The sequence below is a fragment of the Eriocheir sinensis genome, chromosome 69, assembly GCF_024679095.1.
Source record: "Eriocheir sinensis breed Jianghai 21 chromosome 69, ASM2467909v1, whole genome shotgun sequence".
Classification (NCBI taxonomy): domain Eukaryota; kingdom Metazoa; phylum Arthropoda; class Malacostraca; order Decapoda; family Varunidae; genus Eriocheir; species Eriocheir sinensis.
In genome coordinates, this window is record NC_066577.1 from 5319836 (window position 1) to 5327017 (window position 7182).

A 7182-nucleotide genomic window follows, 5' to 3' on the forward strand; every position below is an offset into this window, starting at 1 on the left:
TAAATCCGTCAATCACTACTCTTTGTTGTCTGTTGCTCAACCAATTCGCGATCCATTGGTTTACCTGACCGTCAATACCTATTTGCTTTAATTTGTAAAGTAATTTATGATGCGGGACTTTATCAAACGCTTTCTGGAAATCAAGATAGACTACGTCCAGTGATTTGGTTACGTCATAAACAGTGCAGAGGTCGTTATAAAAGGTTAATAGATTTGATAGGCAGGATCTTTTGTTTCGGAAGAAAAATATTAAAGAAAAACCCCGCTAATTCTAATCTTTCTTTCTTTCTTTCCTTCTTTCCTCCTGAATAGCTACACATCCCCTATGGCTGCGACCACAGACAGACAGACAGACAGACAGACAGACAGACAAAGGCGTACTTAAAGGAAGAAAAAAAAGGAATGGAAGAAAGAGAAATGAGAGAGAGAGAGAGAGAGAGAGAGAGAGAGAGAGAGAGAGAGAGAGAGAGAGAGAGAGAGAGAGAGAGAGAGAGAGAGGGGGGATGGGGAGGGGAGAGATTATAGGCAGTGTGTGTTTGAGAGAGAGAGAGAGAGAGAGAGAGAGAGAGAGAGAGAGAGAGAGAGAGAGAGAGAGAGAGAGAGAGATGGGGGGGGGGGGAGAGAGAGAAAAAGGTAGGCAGTGTGTGTTTGAGAGAGAGAGAGAGAGAGAGAGAGAGAGAGAGAGATGGAATAAAAGAAAAAATGAAGGAAAGGACCAAGAAAACAAGAAAGAATAAAAGAAAGCGAGAGAGTAAAAAAAAAAAGGAGAGAGAGAGAGAGAGAGAGAGAGAGAGAGAGAGAGAGAGAGAGAGAGAGGACGGGAAGCGACTCCGAGATAATCTTAAAGCGCAGATCGTTGTTTTTTTCGTTTTTTACATCTAAGGAGACAACAGTTCAAGGGCGTAAAGAAAAATATTAAAGAAAAAGCCCGCTAATTCTAATCTTCTTTCTTTCTTTCCTTCTTTCCTTAATAGCTGCACATTCCCTATGGCTGCGACCACAGACAGACAGACAGACAGACAAAGGCGTACTTAAAGGAAGAATAAAAAGGAATGGAAGAAAGAGAAATGAGAGAGAGAGAGAGAGAGAGAGAGACGAGGGACTCAGAGACAAGGCTCCCCTCCCCGTCCTCCTCCTCCTCCTTCTCCTCCTCCTCCTCCTCCCCCTCCTCCTCCTCCCCCTCCTCCTCCTCCTCCTTCTCCTCCTCCTCCTCCTCCTCCGCTCCCTCCTCCTCCTCCTCCTCCTCCTTCCTCCTCTCTCCTCCTCCTTCCTCCTCTCTCCTCCTCCTTCCTCCTTCTCCTCCTCCTCCTCCTCCCCCTCCTCCTCCTACTCTCCCTCCTCCTCTTCCTACTCCTCCTCCTCCTACTCCCCCTCCTCCTCCTCCTCCTCCGCTCCCTCTCCTCCTACTCCTCCTCCTCCTCTCCCTCCTCCTCCTCCTCCTTTTGTATTTTTTATTTAATTTTCAGATTTTTTTTGTACCGCGGTTTTTTTGTTCGTTTTTTTTCTTTTTTGTAGTTTTTTGTTTTTCTGTTTGTTTTTATTTAATCGCGTTTTTTTTTTTTTTTTTTTTTTATTTTACAGAGCGGTGTTTTTTCTGTTTTGTGTTTGTTTATATCCCTTTGTACTTGAATGTGAGGAATGAGGTCACAAAGATTTTTTCCTAGGCCTTTAAATCTTGCCTATACTACTCAATACACGATTCCGTAACTTAAATACTACGGCCCTGTACGAGTAAATAGATTGCCAGATGAGCGCGGGCCCTGGGCACGTGCCCGTTGTGCCCTGCCCTGCAGGAGTGAAAAATTACATCATCAGACACCGAAAAAAAAAATCTTGCCTGAGCGTCCCGTCCACCTCCGCATAGTAAAGCTCTCTAGCTTTTTAGGGCTATCTTTAATATATTTTGTTTTCTCAATTCATGAGTATTTCAAATGTTTTTGTTATCCTAATATTTTTTTTGGGGGGCCCCCGGGCCATCTGGCTCCCCACCCCCATATCCGCGCCTGCATGTGCCTACAGCCGACGACACATTCCTTATTATAGTTGCGGCACATTATAAGTGAGTCAGTTCTGTACACACTATCCGCATACACTCGAGATTTTCTGGGGGGGAATGGAGCTTTTTCGGGGGGCCCGGCCCCCTGGGCCCCCTGGGCCCCCTCCCTGTATCCGCCCTGGTCTTCGGGGCAGCACGTGGGTAGTCTGGGCCACTCGGCGGTGCCTGAAACCCCCCGCATGGTCAAGCATCATCACTTAGTTTTCTTCCTGCCTGTTGTTGGTTTATGAGCAGCAGCAGCACGTGCTGTACCAATGTTATACAGTTACTTCAGAAAACGTTGCCGTTATTGCCGTAATATTGCCGTAGCGGTGACCGCCACTTTCTTTACGTTTGTGGAAAGGTTTGCTGAACAAACATCCGCTATAATTTAAGTGCCTGTGTACTACGAAAACTTCACGAGCCACGAAACAAACACTGAACCTTCATTATAAGACACAGGCTGATTTTCTGGGTCTTTTTTCTGGAAAAAGGTGTCTTATAAACCCGTCAAATACCAGTATATATATATATATATATATATATATATATATATATATATATATATATATATATATATATATATATATATATATATATATATATATATATATATATATGTTTGATTTAAATCATGTTGTTTTTACTGATTTAAATCACTGATATAATGAAAATCACCGTGCTGGACGGGGAGGTCATCCAGTTCATGAACCTGAAAGAGTATGAAGCAAAATATGACTGACAGACAGACTGAGGCAGAGATGGGACGCTGCGAGTGACCCTTACTGCCTACATACTGCACCTTGCTATGCAGCCACACACACACACACCATTTTTTTCTTCCCCTGGCTCAGCGTCCTTCCCTTCCCTTGTGGTGTTGGCCGGGCCGTGAGTCTCCCACTCCTGGCTACAATACACTCTCCTCCCTGGTGTTGGCCCTTGCCAGGTCTCCTCCCACACACCATCTCCAGGCCTTCTTTGCCTCATTTGGCCTCCTCCCTTCCACCTCCTCCACAGCCCCTCAGAACACATGTACAGAGGGAAGTAACACACACACACACAGAACTATTATTATGTACTATTCTCACTCTCACTCAACACTTTCCACGTACATCATATAAGAAACCTGGACAGACTCGACCAACACAGACACTCCTCCAGCATCAATTATTATTATTATCATCCTTATAATTACTATTTCTCCCACACATAAAACTTCAGAAATCAACGACAAGCGCTACTCTTATCTACATTAGCCGGTGACCAAAGAGTTACCATTATCATCATTATTATTTTATCATCATCATGCGGTTCTTGATTACATTTTTATTCAGTTTATGTATGGAGTAATATTTCAACCTTAAGTCTTGGGGGCATTTCCAGGGGTAGTTTTATGACCCTGGTAGTAGTGTGACCCTTCCTCTGTACCATGAACCTAAGAAACACACATTTGACAAGGCTTTCGTAGAAGTCTTGGGGGCATTTCCAGGGGTAGTTGTATGACCCTGGTGGTAGTGTGACCCTTCCTCTGTACAATGAACCTAAGAAACACACATTGGACAAGGCTTTCATAGGAGTCTTGGGGGCATTTCCAGGGGTAGTTGTATGACCCTGGTGGTAGTGTGACCCTTCCTCTGTACCCTGAACCAAAGAAACATATATTTGACAAGGCTTTCGTAGGAGTATTGGGGGCATTTCCAGGGGTAGTTGTATGACCCTGGTGGTAGTGTGACCCTTCCTCTGTACCATGAACCTAAGAAACACACATTTGACAAGATTTTCGTAGAAGTCTTGGGGGCATTTCCAGGGGTAGTTGTATGACCCTGGTGGTAGTGTGACCCTTCCTCTGTACCATGAACCTAAGAAACACACATTTGACAAGGCTTTCGTAGGAGTCTTGGGGGTATTTCCAGGGGTAGTTGTATGACCCTGGTGGTAGTGACCTTGTGATAATGATAATAATAATAATGATAATAGTTAAAAATGATACCACATAAGGAATATTTAGGCTGGTTCTCCTTCCCAGCTTTAAAAACGAGATCCAGAATATATACACACACACATACATAAAGGACTGGATACTAAGGAAAAGGAATCCAATACCCTATCCAAATAAGTGTTAGGTTCAAGAAGGAAGGGAATCTAGGTTATCCAAATGACAGTATAGGATAGGACTGGATACTGAGGGAAAGGAATCCAATACCCTATCCAAATAAGTGTTAGGATTAAGAAGGAAGGGAATCTAGGTTATCCAAATGACAGTATAGGATAGGACTGGATACTGAGGGAAAGGAATCCAATACCCTATCCAAATAACTGTTAGGATTAAGAAGGAAGGGAATCTAGGTTATCCAAATGACAGTATAGGATAGGACTGGATACTAAGGGGAAGGGAATCCAATACCCTATCCAAATAAGTGTTAGGATTAAGAAGGAAGGGAATCTAGGTTATCCAAATGACAGTATAGGATAGGACTGGATACTAAGGGAAAGGAATCCAATACCCTATCCAAATAAGTGTTAGGTTCAAGAAGGAAGGGAATCTAGGTTATCCAAATGACAGTATAGGATAGGACTGGATACTGAGGGAAAGGAATCCAATACCCTATCCAAATAAGTGTTAGGATCGAGAGAGGGGAAGGGAATCCAATACCCTATCCAAATAAGTGTTAGGTTCAAGAAGGAAGGGAATCTAGGTTATCCAAATGACAGTATAGGATAGGACTGGATACTGAGGGAAAGGAATCCAATACCCTATCCAAATAACTGTTAGGATTAAGAAGGAAGGGAATCTAGGTTATCCAAATGACAGTATAGGATAGGACTGGATACTGAGGGAAAGGAATCCAATACCCTATCAAAATAAGTGTTAGGTTCAAGAAGGAAGGGAATCTAGGTTATCCAAATGACAGTATAGGATAGGACTGGATACTGAGGGAAAGGAATCCAATACCCTATCCAAATAAGTGTTAGGTTCAAGAAGGAAGGGAATCTAGGCTATCCAAATGACAGTATAGGATAGGACTAGATACTGAGGGAAAGGAATCCAATACCCTATCCAAATAATTGTTAGGATTAAGAAGGAAGGGAATCTAGGTTATCCAAATGACAGTATAGGATAGGACTGGATACTGAGGGAAAGGAATCCAATACCCTATCCAAATAAGTGTTAGGTTCAAGAAGGAAGGGAATCTAGGTTATCCAAATGATATGAGATGGACTAGATACTGAAAGGAATCCAATGCCTATCCAAATAATTGTTAGGATTAAGAAGGAAGGGAATCTAGGTTATCAAATGACAGTATAGGATAGGACTGGATACTGAGGAAAGATCCAATACCTATCAAAATAAGTGTTAGGTTCAAGGAAGGAATCTAGGTTATCCAAATGAAAGTATAGGATAGGACTGGATACTAAAGAAGGAATCAATACATTATCCAAATGATGCATAGATAGACCTAGACATTGAGGAAAGGAATCCAATACCTATCCAAATAATTGTTAGGATTATGGTTGGCTGAACGTAAGTCCAATGACAGTATAGGATGCTAGGACTGGATACTGAGGAAAGAACTAAATAATTCTATCAAAATAATAGGCCCAAGAAGAAGGGAATCTAGGTTATCTAAATATATAGATAGGATCGATATTTAAAGGAAGGAATCCAATACCCTATCAAAATAAGTGTTAGGTTCAAGAAGGAAGGGAATCTAGGTTATCCAAATGACAGTATAGGATAGGACTGGATACTGAGGGAAAGGAATCCAATACCCTATCCAAATAAGTGTTAGGTTCAAGAAGGAAGGGAATCTAGGTTATCCATATGACAGTATAGGATAGGACTAGATACTGAGGGAAAGGAATCCAATACCCTATCCAAATAACTGTTAGGATTAAGAAGGAAGGGAATTTAGGCTATCCAAATGACAGTATAGGATAGAAAGAATCCAATACCCTATCAAAATAAGTGTTAGGTTCAAGAAGGAAGGGAATCTAAGTTATCCAAATGACAGTATAGGATAGCACTGAATACGAAGGAAAAGGAATCCAATACCCTATCCAAATAACTGTTAGGATCGAGAGAGGGGAAGGGAATTTAGCATGCCCAGAGAAGGAAGGAGAGTTTAACCCGGTAGCAGCGGGGATCATGTTTCTTAATGGTCCCTCTAAGCGAGAAAAATGAGAAAAAATCACCCTCACACAAACCATTTCGGTAAAGCCACAAATTTGGCCCGTCGCTGCTGGTAAAGCCACAAATTTGGCCCCATCACTGCTACACGGTAAAACCACAATTTGGCCCGTCGCTGCTACGGTAAAACCACAAATTTGGCCCGTCACTGCTACACGGTAAAACCACAAATTTGGCCCGTCGCTGCTACCAGGTATACTGAAAGAATAATATAACTGAACTCTGATATTAATAATAAGCATTGACTTACTCATTTGGCTATTTGCTGCCTTAATCTACACTAAAAGATGTTCCTCCTCAGTACTTTCAGTTGGTGATTGGTAAAACTGCAGAATAAGACCACAATATGGGATGTGAAGAGATGGGAGAGAGAGAGATACTGAAGAATAACTCTGATAATAATAATACTTACTCATTTGCCTATTCTGCTGCCTTAGGATTTTCTACACTAAAAGATGTTCCCTCCCTCCCTCAGTACTTTCAGTTGATAGTGATTGGTAAAACTGCAGATTAAGACCACCGATATAGGATGTTTTAGAGAGAGAGAGAGAGAGAGAGAGAGAGAGATATCGAACACATTGCATAAGACAACCTTCATAATCAAAACACTCCTTCTAATCTATATTGTTCAATACCATAACACACACACACACACACACACATCCACTGAACAATACTTAAGGCCTTTTTGAACAAGTTTACACACACACACACACACACACACACACACACACACACACACACACCATCATATTTGGCTTGGGTGGTGAGGGAGGTGGTGGCGATGGTGGTTAAATGGATAAATATATAGACAAGTAAATAAATAGATTGGAAGTTATACATGTTTAGTTTCAGGGTCATTTTCTAAACACACACAGTTTAAAGGCTTTCGTGGGAGTCTTGTGGGCATTTCAGGGGTGGTAGTGTGACCCTTCCTCTGTACCGTGAATCTAAGAAA

The 7182-nt window shown here is 42.0% G+C and overlaps 1 long non-coding RNA gene across 4 annotated transcripts; it reads left to right on the forward strand.

Annotated features, from left to right (window-relative positions):
- Nucleotides 1–4032: 4032 nt before the first annotated feature.
- Nucleotides 4033–5920, forward strand: LOC126988456 (uncharacterized). Of its 4 annotated transcripts, none has more exons than XR_007741961.1 (3): nt 4033–4181; nt 4282–5208; nt 5727–5920. It is a non-coding gene; the product is annotated as an uncharacterized LOC126988456 (long non-coding RNA). The 4 variants fall into 4 exon arrangements; XR_007741962.1 differs by having other exon boundaries at nt 4132–4281; nt 4382–5208; XR_007741964.1 differs by lacking the exon at nt 4033–4181 and having other exon boundaries at nt 4239–4381; nt 4483–5208.
- The last annotated feature ends 1262 nt before the right edge of the window (nt 5921–7182 follow it).